This window comes from Grammomys surdaster, unplaced genomic scaffold (genome assembly GCF_004785775.1).
Source record: "Grammomys surdaster isolate TR1022 unplaced genomic scaffold, NIH_TR_1.0 372, whole genome shotgun sequence".
In the NCBI taxonomy this organism is placed as follows: domain Eukaryota; kingdom Metazoa; phylum Chordata; class Mammalia; order Rodentia; family Muridae; genus Grammomys; species Grammomys surdaster.
In genome coordinates this window covers 6,948,255-6,960,887 of record NW_021604791.1, presented here as the reverse complement: position 1 = coordinate 6,960,887, position 12,633 = coordinate 6,948,255, and positions in this window count along the sequence as shown.

Below are 12,633 nucleotides of genomic sequence, written 5' to 3'. Positions count from 1 at the left end.
GAGGTGAAATGAACTTTAGTTCTCATTCTCTGTCTGAACCTCATTCTCAGACGTGGAGCATGGTAACAACATGCTGAGGGAACACGACTTTTCCATAATCACCTTTCTCATTTCCTTGGTGACAACCTGAAGTCCTAAGGGAGGGCCTTTCTCCATCTGAAATCTGTAAACATGACAACCCACTAAACTTCATTTTGAAGCATCTTATCCGTGCACACGCCTGGGAGAAGTAAGGAGCGATCAGGAAATCCTTAGAACGGAAGAGGCTGTGGGAAGGATGAGTGTGACCTCATCTTTTGGGGAAAGAAATCCCAGGTTGCTTAGCAAGACAAGATTTGTGCTTTGAACTAATCTAATTCCACTGATGAATTCAGAGGTCTGTTTTGTAATGAGATGAATTCACACAAGGAAGACCTGACACATTCATCACATCCACTGGGTGCTGAACCTCATAGGGTGGAGAGTCTCACGTGGTGCTCAAGCATTGCTGGGAAGCAGACACAATTACTTTCACTTTGTAGACGAGGTAATGGAAACTCCTACAGAAGATGCTCCCTGGAGTGGGCTATGGAAAACTAAGGAGGGATGATAGGGATATGACATCTGGCCAGGGTCTCTGAATCAAACATCCTGACATTTCCATTACCACTAAGGTAGTAGCAGAGAGGAAGTGGGGAGACAAAATTTTCGTGAAATAAACTCATCTTGAAGCAAATTTTTGTATTAGCTTGGTTTGGATGATACCTATATTAACATTTTACTAATAAAACCAAAGACAGCTGCAACTAAATTTTAATGAACCCTTTCATTATGAGACAGGGACGGGGCATAAGCAAGCGAAAGGCAATTAAATGTATTGAAGGAAGAGATTCTCTGTTTCTCCAATTTAAAAAGACCCAGCTTAATAACCTGAACAAACTATATTACTGACCTGTTATGCAATGTTTTAAAATTTGTCATTTTAGCTTTGTTATTATTTTACTTATGTATTATATTTTGCAGTAGTAGAGACTGAACCAAAGACCTTGCATGCACTGGGTGACTGCTCTGCCAATGAGCTATGTCCCCAGAGCCAGCATCTTGAATTTAGGAAGCATGTTACAGACAGGAACTGGTGCCAGGTTGGAAGATCTGGGTTTTAGTCTTAGCTTGAGAATTGCTGTGAGGTCATCTCATGATGGGCACATCACACTGTCACATTCAGTTGAGTAGAATTCCAGGTAACCATCCCATCCGAGTCAGCTATCCACTCACTTCCCCTCCTCACAACCATCCGCTCATCCAGAGAGCTTTTCAACATTACTTCAATACATATTTATGAAGTGTCAGCCCGGCTGTGACTTGAGGTATGTCACAGTTAACCTGTACTTTCCTCCTGAGGAGCAAGCCCATAGCAGAGGGGAGACAGCCATGAACAGAAAACAATGCAGGAAGAGATGGTGGGTGTCATGCTTCTGATTGCAGCGCTCCCAAAGAAGAGGGCATGGATACCCAGAGGGAAATGGACACACAGTCACCCTCTTGCCACAGTGACAAAGACGTAGGGTGTAATCACCAATCACCAATAAGGGACACTTGGGTTAAGTCTTGGTAATGTACAAGTGAGTCTGAGACAAAGACTGGAAGTGTGTCCTAATCAGGGCAAGGCAGTTAAACTTGAGCGTGGGTGACGCTGTATTGGAAAGCAACATTGTATAGTTAGAGTTGGCTGAAACACAGAGATGCAACTGGAGGCGGAACAGCAACGTTTTGCTGTGCTCAGGAGGTTCTAGTTCACTTTGTGAGCACCAAGAAGATTGTAAAAGCCAGAGGACCAGGATGTCTGCTGTGAGATTGTGTCTTCTACATATGATAGGGAATCTTCAACAGTATGGCTGCCTAAAAAGACTTGACCAATGACAGCACCAGACGATGGGGAATATCTTAGAAGACCCATCCCCAGTTGAAGAGCTACAGGCAAGTAAGAAGTTCCCCTTCTGAGAGGGGAACAATCAGTCTCCTTCTGGGATGAGCCCCTGATCGGTACTCAGTTTCAAACAGTCTTATTACATAAGAGATATACATAAGAGAAATAATAATTGTATTTATATATGCATGTACGTGTATATAGATTTACATATACATACATATAAACAATAATAATTAAGGAAGAAGAGGTCATGAATTTGGAAATTTGAAGGAGATATGAGAGGAGTTTGAGTGGGGGGCATAATGAAAATACAGTACCCATATATGAAAATCTAAAAACAAAAATTTTAAATGAAAGTCTGTTAAAAGCATGTAAGAATGAAATAATTCTCCTCTAAAAAGGAGACTCATGAAAATCACAAGGAAATGTATGAAGACTCCCAGTGATTAACAGTTAACTCTACAGATCACTTTTTAAATGTCTCATTTATACTCACCTAGGTTGGTCATGATTTGGAGATATATATATTCCATGTGTGACTGAAAAAAACCACAATTTTATTTTGCTCTCTATATTGTTTTAAGCAGTATCAATCTCTAGTACCACCCCCAAAAATGAAAATAGAAAGAAAATTTACTCTAGTTAAGAAACTCATGAAAATTCCATCTTTTCCCAGAACTCTTATGTCCACAAATATATGGCTGGTTAAGATCCCTACAAAGAATAAAACAAAAGATTAATAACAAAGTAACAAAACAACAAGGATCTGGAGAGACTGTGACCTTTATGAACTGTTGATGGGAAAGTGAGATCCTGTGGTCATCATGAAAAATAATATGGAAGTTCCTCAAAAAAGTGTAGAATTACCATGTGACACAACAATTCCGGTTTTGGTCATATATCCAAAAGAACTGTAATGAAAACTTGAACACGTACTTTAATATCCTTATTCAATGTAGTGTCATCCCAATAGCCCAGTACTGAAGGCCACCCAAACACCCATGAAAATAGATAAAAGATATATATATATATACATATATATATGTATATATATATATGAATATTATGCATTCATAAGAAGGAAGATATTTCTGATATACACTACAACACAAGGACATGTATGCCACAATAGAAAATATGTTCTGATTCCACATACATGAAAGATCTGGAATAGTCAAATTCACAGAAACATATTAGAATGGGAGCTACCAGGAGTTAGGAGAGGAAGAAATGAGAAACTGTCATCTAATGAGCATAAAACAAGGCCTGTTCAATATGAAAATGTGAGTCAACACTTCTAAGCTTAAAATTGTTAAGATGGATATTCTATGCAGCATAATTTAAAACTATAATGACGTCTAATAGATTAAAAATTTATTCAAGGAATGTATGAACAATGACCATCAGATAAGAGTTTCAAAGCATGATACGTTGGTGCACTCCTGTCATCCCAGCACTCAGAGATGGAGGGAGGGCAGTTGAGGCTGAGGCCAGTGTGGGCTGAAAATGTAGTCCTGTCTTAAAAACCGAGGTCTGGAGAAAGTGTATAGTACTCAATGTATAGTACTCGGTGTGTAGTACTCAGTGTATAGTACTCAGTATGTAATACTCAGTGTATAGTACTCAGTATATACTACTCAGTATGTAGTACTCAGTGTATACTACTCAGAATGTAGTACTCAGTATATAGTACTTAGTGTATAGTACTCCATGTGTAGTACTCAGTGTGTAGTACTCAGTGTGTAGTATTCAGTGTATAGTACTCAGTGTTTAGTACTCAGTGTATAGTACTTGCCTAACACACAGGGTACTTAGGTTTCATCTGAAGAAATACAAAAAGAAGCAAAAATAAATAGAGATTTAGTGAATTTGAAAGAGCAAAGCTTTCCAAAGTCTCTGAACATGAGATTCATCCAGACCATATTACCAGTCCTAGCTCTTCTCAGATAAGAGTCCAGTCTGCCATGGGTCTTTGGATCTTGAATTCTCATTTAGTTTCCTGATTCTGGGCGGTAATGGACCTGTCAAGGCCTTGTTTGTCTTAGGCAAGTTTCCTAAGGCTCAAGTTGAATTAAACATTTCTCCTGGAAGGAAGACTTGTATTCACTGATGCCCGATGCTTTAACCACTCAATAGTAGTTCAGATCCCAGCCTGTCTCACTGGGTGACAGCCTCCAAGTTTAGTAACAGCACAGGACTTATTCCCATACAGTTTTATTCAGAAATTATGGCAAAAAATCTATAAATTCTCAAAGTAAAGAGAATGTTATAATCTTTTAGGTAGTATCTTCCTGCTTCCCACTGGATTGAAACCCAAATGTATATTTCGTTAGAATGGAAGTTAACTCTCGGGTCTTTAAAATCATGAGCCACATTTATACTTAAATTAAACAGATATATTTTCTCAGACAGTCCAGCATAACTTTGGATATAATGATTCCTAACTAGTGCCTTTATTAAGTTTATAGAAGGAAGTGGTTGCATTAACATGCTAACATATTTTCTTTGTGCCAGCCGATGTCCTCAGTGATTTGCATAAATAACATTACTTATTTAACTGGAATAGGATGAGTCACATGTAAACATTATCATACAGTTATGATGTGCAAATCAGATATATTATGTTTATTGGTTTAAAAATGGCCATTAATCTAATTTTGCTATCTAAATTTCATTCTTTGGAATCCCAAATTTATGTTTTGATCCATTAAATCACACTTAGAATACTTAGACTGGACTGACCACACAGCTCAGCATATTCTCTAGTAAGCTATAGTGATATGATAAAACCATGTTAAATACACCTACACAAATCACTGTGCCTGTTCTTGAAGGGATTTTCATACATGGGATGAATGAGTTCCTCCAGAAAAATCATTTGTCCCCTTGATACCTTCTAGTACCAAGAGCATGCCTTGCTTGTGATAGAGCCACATGGCTGTCATAATATGCAATTGTGGGTACCAGAAATATTTTTAAATCAGGAAATATAGTTCTATTTGGAAGATTTTGACTGGTTACTTTGTCTTTACTAAAGTAGTTGCTGAACACTTTTTTTTTTTTTTCTAAAAATACTCAAGGGCTGAGGGGATGGCTCAGTCAGGAAAGTGCCTACTGCACAAACATGACAGGAGTTCAGATGCCTGGTACTTCCATAAAAGCTGGGGTAGTGTGTGCTGTGGGGAAATCGAGACAGATGCATCCCTGGAACTCAATAGCCCACCTGGGTAGCCAATCAGTGACCATCGAGAGACACCATCTCAAAAGATAAGGTGATGAAAATGGACCCCTAGACGGAGTTATTAAATTAACAGGCTGGCAAGCCAAGGACAAGTAAGATTCTGCACAGAGCCTTACCAAGACAGAAGTGCATTGCTTTTGATAATGCATATTCCATGACGGGGAAGGAAGGCATTCTTGGCAGAACAACCTAAGACAGGTTCAGTCTTGTTAATAAAATAAAAAAGGGAGAGAGGTGGAGATCCTTTGGGGCTGTTCAGCAGGAATCTGACATGGGCCAAGGACAAGGAAATGGGCTGCTTGGCAGAAATATGACATTGGCCAAGGACAAAGAAGTAGGCTTCAGGCAGGAATCTGACATTAGGCTAGAACTAAGAAGTAATTTCAGGCAGGAATCTAAATCTTAGGCTAGAATAAGGAAGTGGCTTCAGACATGAAAATGACTTTAAGCTAGGTCAGGGAAGTTGGCTCAGATATTTTGGTCATCCTGATAAGCCCTTAGAAACAGTGATCACAGAAGTGTTCATGAAACTTTGTTTATTGTCTTGCTTGTTCCTTGACTATCTGCATCTATTGTATTGCTAGTCTCTCAACCTAGAACTGACCTGAACACTTGCATGTAATTCAAATGGTATAAAAGCAAAAAGGAGGAGGGGGGATGGGATAGGTGGTTTTAGGGAGGGGAAGTGGGGAAAGGGGATGACATTTGAAATGTAAATAAATAAAATATCCAATAAAAAAGAAAGAAATAATAAAAAAAAAAACGATAAGGTGAGAGCAATAGTAGGAGATGCTGTCCTCTGGCCGCCACGTGCATGCACACACAATTGCATGCACATCCACACATGAACACATACAGTACACAGTGCACCCCAAAAGACAATAAAAGTAAAGTGAAAAGTGGTAGAATTGTTTAATGTTGAGACTAACAAATACTGTTTGTATAAGTGAGGGCATGAGACCAATGGGGCATTTAAAGAGGCAACGCCTTCAGTATCATACTATGAAAAAGAAGGATACATATTTCAGTGGGTTAAATTCTAGGACATGTACTGTCACATTGCTTATTAAAAAAAAACCACACTCAGTACATGTGTTTTTTTTTTTAAATATCACATCTTTCCTCCTCACCTTCTTGTTTTGTATTGTTTTACATGTGGGAGCGGGAATCGAACCCAGGGACTTGCACATGCTACCCAAGCACTCCAGAGATGAGCTGTATCCCATTCTGACATTTAGTTATTTCTAATGGGTGAGACTCACTGAGTAACAGTGCTTTAGGTACTGTTTATAAGCTGACTAACACATATTTAAAGTATTGATTCATGCACATGTAACTTTCCAAAAACATATCTAGGTCATATGTGTCATGAGTTACATGTTTGGGGGTTGATCGGATGGCTCAGCCAGTACTCTGCTTGCAGTGTAAGTACCATGACCTGAGTTTGGATGTCCATCATGGTGCAGAGCATCTGTGGTAACAGCCGCTGTGGAGGTGAGACTAGGAGCCCCACTGGAGCGCACTGGCCAATTAATCTTGCTCAATTGTTAGTTCCAGGCTCAGCAAGAGACTTTATCTGGACAAAAATATGGTAGACAACAATATAGGGAGATACCCATTGACCTCTGGCCTTTGTATGCAGGAACATACATACACGCCCAACTGCACATACACACGCATACAGGACACACAAACACCTGAAAGTTACAATGTTGTTTTTTTTTTTCTCTCATTTCTTTGGTCGGAGACACATGCACACCTCAGCACACATGTGGAAATCAGAGGACAACTTGTGGAAGTTGGTTTTCTTTTCCAACCGTGTGGGACGTGGGTATTAAACTCTTCATCAGATTTGGTGTCAAGCACTTTTACCTGTCGAGCCATCTTGTTGGTCTATATGCTTTCTAAGATACATTGAGAGTGCACCAAATGTACTATACCCTGAAATTTAGATATCACTAAATATGTACATCATGGAGTAATTATTATATATCCCACACTTCTATTAAGGTTTCCAATTCTAAGTAATCAACAGGGGCAGATTTGACCAGGAAAGAAGGAACCTTAAGCTTTAGAGCCCCTTGCTTGTGTAGGCCTCTTATGAGGTCAAGAGAAGCTCCAGAAATACAGTCACATGGACAAATATCTTTATAAGCTTTGCAAAAGCAAGCCTTTCATTAACCTTTCTCTCTGTCTGATGACTTTCCCTCATTACTTTTTCATCGTTTGGATGGCGTGAGAATGGATAGAAGTTTTCTAAGATCTGGCATAAGTGTCAGTTGAGTTCAATACACACTTACCTGGCTTGGTCACAGTGACTCAGTGGGATATATTAGCATGGGCCTCTGTCACCAAGTGGTTGAAATCTCACAGGGTGAAATCTCCAAGAGTAGTCCAACTGCCTGCTCTGGAACTCATCCATTCAGCGGCCACGTGACAGATGTAGAGATAAACAGGGTGAGATGGTCAGAATCGGGGCATGCTAACAAGTTTTCAGATGGAGACATAGAACCATAAGCTGAAGATGTGGCCTCATTTGGCTCCCAGACAAGACAGAATTGCTACTTGGGTAAAATATGTATGATGTCACATGTAAGTAGGAACACATTGTTTTTAAAGAGAGAATCCTAAACCGTTAAAATGTTCACAATTACTATAAGTTAACCTGTCTATCTGTGCATATACAAACATATTTTTTTCTCTGTTTCTCTGAAGAATCCTGGAGATTGTATAAATATTATGTGAAGGTGTTTTGCTTTACTAATCATGTCTGCATATATGTGTGTTTACATATATGTATGTATATACATATGCACATATACATACATATATATATTTAGATATGTATGACATAGACTTGTTTCTCTTCAATATAGGCAATAAATAAACAAATAAATAAACAAAGAAAAAAAGCCAGTCTTAGAAAACTCCTGCATTTCTAAGAGACAGGGTTCTTTAGGCGTAAATCAAGCACTATAGGTTGTAAAGGAAACTAACACTAATCCAATATTCTTAAAACAAAAAGTATATGTGTGTACTCAATTTCTCATATCTAGGAAACCGAACTAAGTGTGATAAAATTGTAATATAACGAGTGTGGTGGGACACACTCATAATCTCAGCTCCAGAGGAAGTTGAAATGACAGTCTAGTCAAGTTAGCAAGAATCTGATTTAAAAAAAAAAAAAGATGAAAAAGGATGGAGAGGCTCGACAGGAAGCTCAGTGTTAGAGTTGCATACATGGGTGAGACCTGCATTTACTCTTCATTGCCATATAAGAAAATCTCCAAATACAGAATATACCTTTTATCCTTAATTTTTAATAACATAATACGCCCCTATAGCTTAAAATTCAATCTAAAAGATTAAAGCTGCAAATCACATTAAATGTTAAATTTTATGTTTTTGAAAAAAATCTCATTTTCCCACGAGTCTCCCATGTGTTCAGTTCTCTCTCTGCTGGAAGTCCCTCTAAACACAGGTAACTGTGTTAAGTACCTTGCACAGTTTCTGTATGCACTATCAGAAATAGGAACTTGCTGTTTGTCTAAGGCAGTGTTCTATTGCTGTGAAGGGGCACCACGACCAACACAGGACTCTCTCTCGTAAAGGAAAGCATTTAATTGGGGCTGGCTTAGAGTTTCAGAGGTTTAGTCAGCCCATTGTTATCACAGCAGGAAGCATGGCCACATGCAGGCAGACATGGTGCAGGAGAAACAGCTCAGAGTTCTACATCCAGATCTCCAGGCAGCAGGAAGATAGAGCCACACTGTGGCTTTTTAAACCTCAGAGCCCATCCCCAATGACACACTTCCTCCAACAAGGCCATACTGCCTAATCCTTTCAAATAACGCCACTCCCTGGTGACCAAACATTCAAATCTGTGAGCTTTTGGGGGCTGGTCTTATTCACACCACCACACTGTTTTTTAAAACAAATATTTTCTCTTCCAGAAAGTCTTAAAAATTAAAATACAATTACCAGAGTGTAAAACCCACCCCTTTAAAGTGTTCAGGTATGTGGTTGTTGCTATATTCATATAGCTGTGTAGACATTACCATCAGCTAGTTAAACAGTAACCCTGTCAGCCTGAGGAGCTGTCTATGCCTTTTAGCTATGACCTCCATTTCCCTATTCATAACCAACCAATGATCTTCTTGCTGCCTCTATAGAGTTGTCTATTCTGTACATTTCCTATGGATGAGTGCATACCAGAAGCAGCCTTCTGTGCCTGGCTTCTTTCACTTAGCACAACATGTTCTAGGTTTAACCTTTTGTGACATTTTATCACACTTTACTCCCTTTTTGCAGTTGAAAATTCCAGTGTATGATACATGTCACATTTTACCTAACTATTAGCCAGTTGATAAACATCTGGGTTGTATCCATAATTTTTTGCTATTATGAATAAGTATTCAAGATATGAATAATAATGCATAATCATGTGCAACTTTATTTTTTTACAGACAAGTATTTCTATTCTCATAGGATATATCTGCATGGAATGTCTAGGTCGTATGATAATTCTACAGTCAGCTTTTGGAGGAACTGCCAGAATGCATTACAAGCACTCAGCATCGTTTTAGATTCCCCCCAACAATGCGCATGTGTGAATTTCTGCAGACCTCACTGACAGTTACTTTTGAAAATCCCATAACCCTTTGTCTTAGTCAGGGTCTGTATTCCTGGACAAAGCATTATGACCAAAAATGACCAAGAAGCAAGTTGGAGAGGAAAGGGTTTATTCGGCTTACACTTCCACATTGCTGTTCATCACCAAAGGAAGTCAGGACTGGAACTCACACAGGGTAGGAACCTGGAGGCAGGAACTGATGCAGAGGCCATGGAGGGGTGCTGCTTATTGGCTTGCTTCCCCTGGCTTGCTCAGCTTACTTTCTTATAGAACCCAGGACTACCAGCCCAGGGATGGCACCACCCACAGTGGGCCCTCTCACCCTTGATCACTAATTGAGAAAATGCCTTACAGCTGGATCTCATGGAGGCATTTCCTCAAGGGAAGCTCCTTTCTCTGTGATAACTCAGCTGGTGTCAAGTTGACACACAAAACCAGCCAGAACACCCCTTTTAAGACAAAAGGAAGGAGGTATAAAGACATATACTGTGGAAATTGTTATTTTTCATGTCTTGGAGTCTGTCTTAAATAGTTGTCAATACGGCCCAGCCTAAAGTAACCTGACAAAGGAGTCTCACCTGAGGGACTGCCTCGATCAGATTAATCTGTGAAGGATTTGCTTGACTGTTAATTGACATAGAAGTGTTTATTCAACTGAGGGAGGCTCCATCCCTAGTCAGGTGGGTCTTTCAAGATCTTAGAGTCACATTCTGCAGGATTGGAACACACGAATTTTGGAAGACAATCCAACTCATAACACCGTTGCTACAAGTGAGAAGCACTTGCTGACTCCTAGATCTACCTGAATTTTATAACTGTCTTTACGCCAAGGAACCAAGTATCTAAATATTTTCTCTAGTGATACCTCTTGTTAGAGGCAAATCTCTCCATTCACTAAGACAAGAATTGACATTTGACAGGACTTCCAAATGGAATCATTAATCTACTATTACCCAGTTGTGGGCATTAGTGAAGAATAACTCTCCACACACACTATGGTATGGTGGAAAGAGTTGTGGAGAGAAGGTAGAGAAACGCTGAAGTAAATCCTGACCTCCACAGTCACCATGTACTCTCTGGGACCATTTTGTCATCAAGATTGCCACAGTCCCTTCTTATCGAGATGTTGGTGTGATCTCTGCATTCTAGAAAATCCTCTAATTCCTATTCCATTTTTGCCATTATTCCTCACTCCTGGCACTGCCACCTGAACAAATGTGGGCAACAGAAAGAGATTATGCAAGCAGACAGGAACATCTGTAGCAATCAATCACAGACGGGTGCACTTATAGAAATAGAAGGCTTTCGTCTACACTCTTCTTCAACAAAGGCACGGACCAGGAAATGTCAGATGACAAGCTCTAAGACAGTCTTCCTAGCTTGAATGGCTTCAGTAGAGTACGGGGCGCACAAAACAAGGGGTCTTAATGGGTAGACCTCAAAGAGAGGTCTACATGGTTTCTGAGAGTGAGCAAGAATAGGCCTGTTGTGTTGACACATGTGTAACCATGTAGTTATTGTTCTATTGAATGAAGTTCCGAAATCCCATCAAATTCTCAAAGGAGTTTATTTTTTATTCAGATTGATACTCAGCTCCCAGCAAAATAAAATGTCTGGCATATTAGAAATAATCTATAAACATTAGCTGGCTGACTGCATCAAATTCTCAATCAAGAAACTGAGTAGCTATGTCTACTGAAATAGAAGAAAGAGGAGAAGAGGCATGCCTGGAAGATAACCCTCTCAACTTCATGCTACCCTTAAGCTCCATCTGTATATGCATGCGGTCATCCTCCTGCTCCATGTCCCGGGTGAGCGGCACAATGGTGCGCTTCTAAGCAAAGTGACGTCAACGATGCTTGAAATCACAATTCTAATCCCTTTAGGAGATCATCTTTTTAATTTAACTTTCCCATCTGATTTAATTAACAAAGGCTTAATGAAAGTTAATAAATGATCTATTAATTAAGTGGTTTTTAAAAGTATTACAAACTTTTAATTGCTTGCTTATAATTTTCATTAGTTCAATCAAGTAAGATGCTCTTAGTTCAGGTAAACCTGACGTATATTACTTTACTGTTAGTTCAAGTACCCAGGAAAATCTCTTTTACATCTGGGACATTCAGAGGAACGATCATTAAAACTTGACTTTGAGGCCAGAACTGTAGTCAATTGGTACAGCAGTTGGCTAAACTGCAAAGGCCTGATTTTATCCCTTGAACCACCACAACCTCCTTTTCTTCCTCCCCTTCCTCCTTCTCCCCCTTCGTCCTCCTCTTCCCCCTCCTTCTCTACCACCACCACCACCACCACCATTGCTCCTTTTGACTTTGAAAATAATAAGGAAATACTTTGGATCCAACAAATATGACATAACCAGAAAGCAGAAGCACTGTAGATGTGATCAATAAACATATGAGGGGGGTCAATAAATTAAAAGAAGTAGCTAATATTTCTGGGAGAACAGAAATCCACTATCTAGGCACGGCTGATCTGGAACTATGTAGAACAGGCTGACCTTGAGCTCAGATCAGCTTGCCTTTGCCTCTTCAGTGCTAGGATTACAAGTGTGTGCCACAACATCTGGCTTAAATCAGTCTTAATAGGTGCTGCTGGAACATCATTAGTAAGAAGAAAGCAGCATGTAGATACAGAAGGTCAATATTTATAAGACATTCAGAAATGGCACCAAAGCGGGCATGATTGTGCAAACGCCACTTAGGAGGCCAAGGCAGTGGTTGCAAGTTCTAGACCCATATAGCAAGACCTTGATAAAGGAAGGAAGGAAAATCTGAAGGAAAGGAGAGAGGGAGGGAGGAAGGAGGGTAGCAAGTGAGAAATTATCAATGT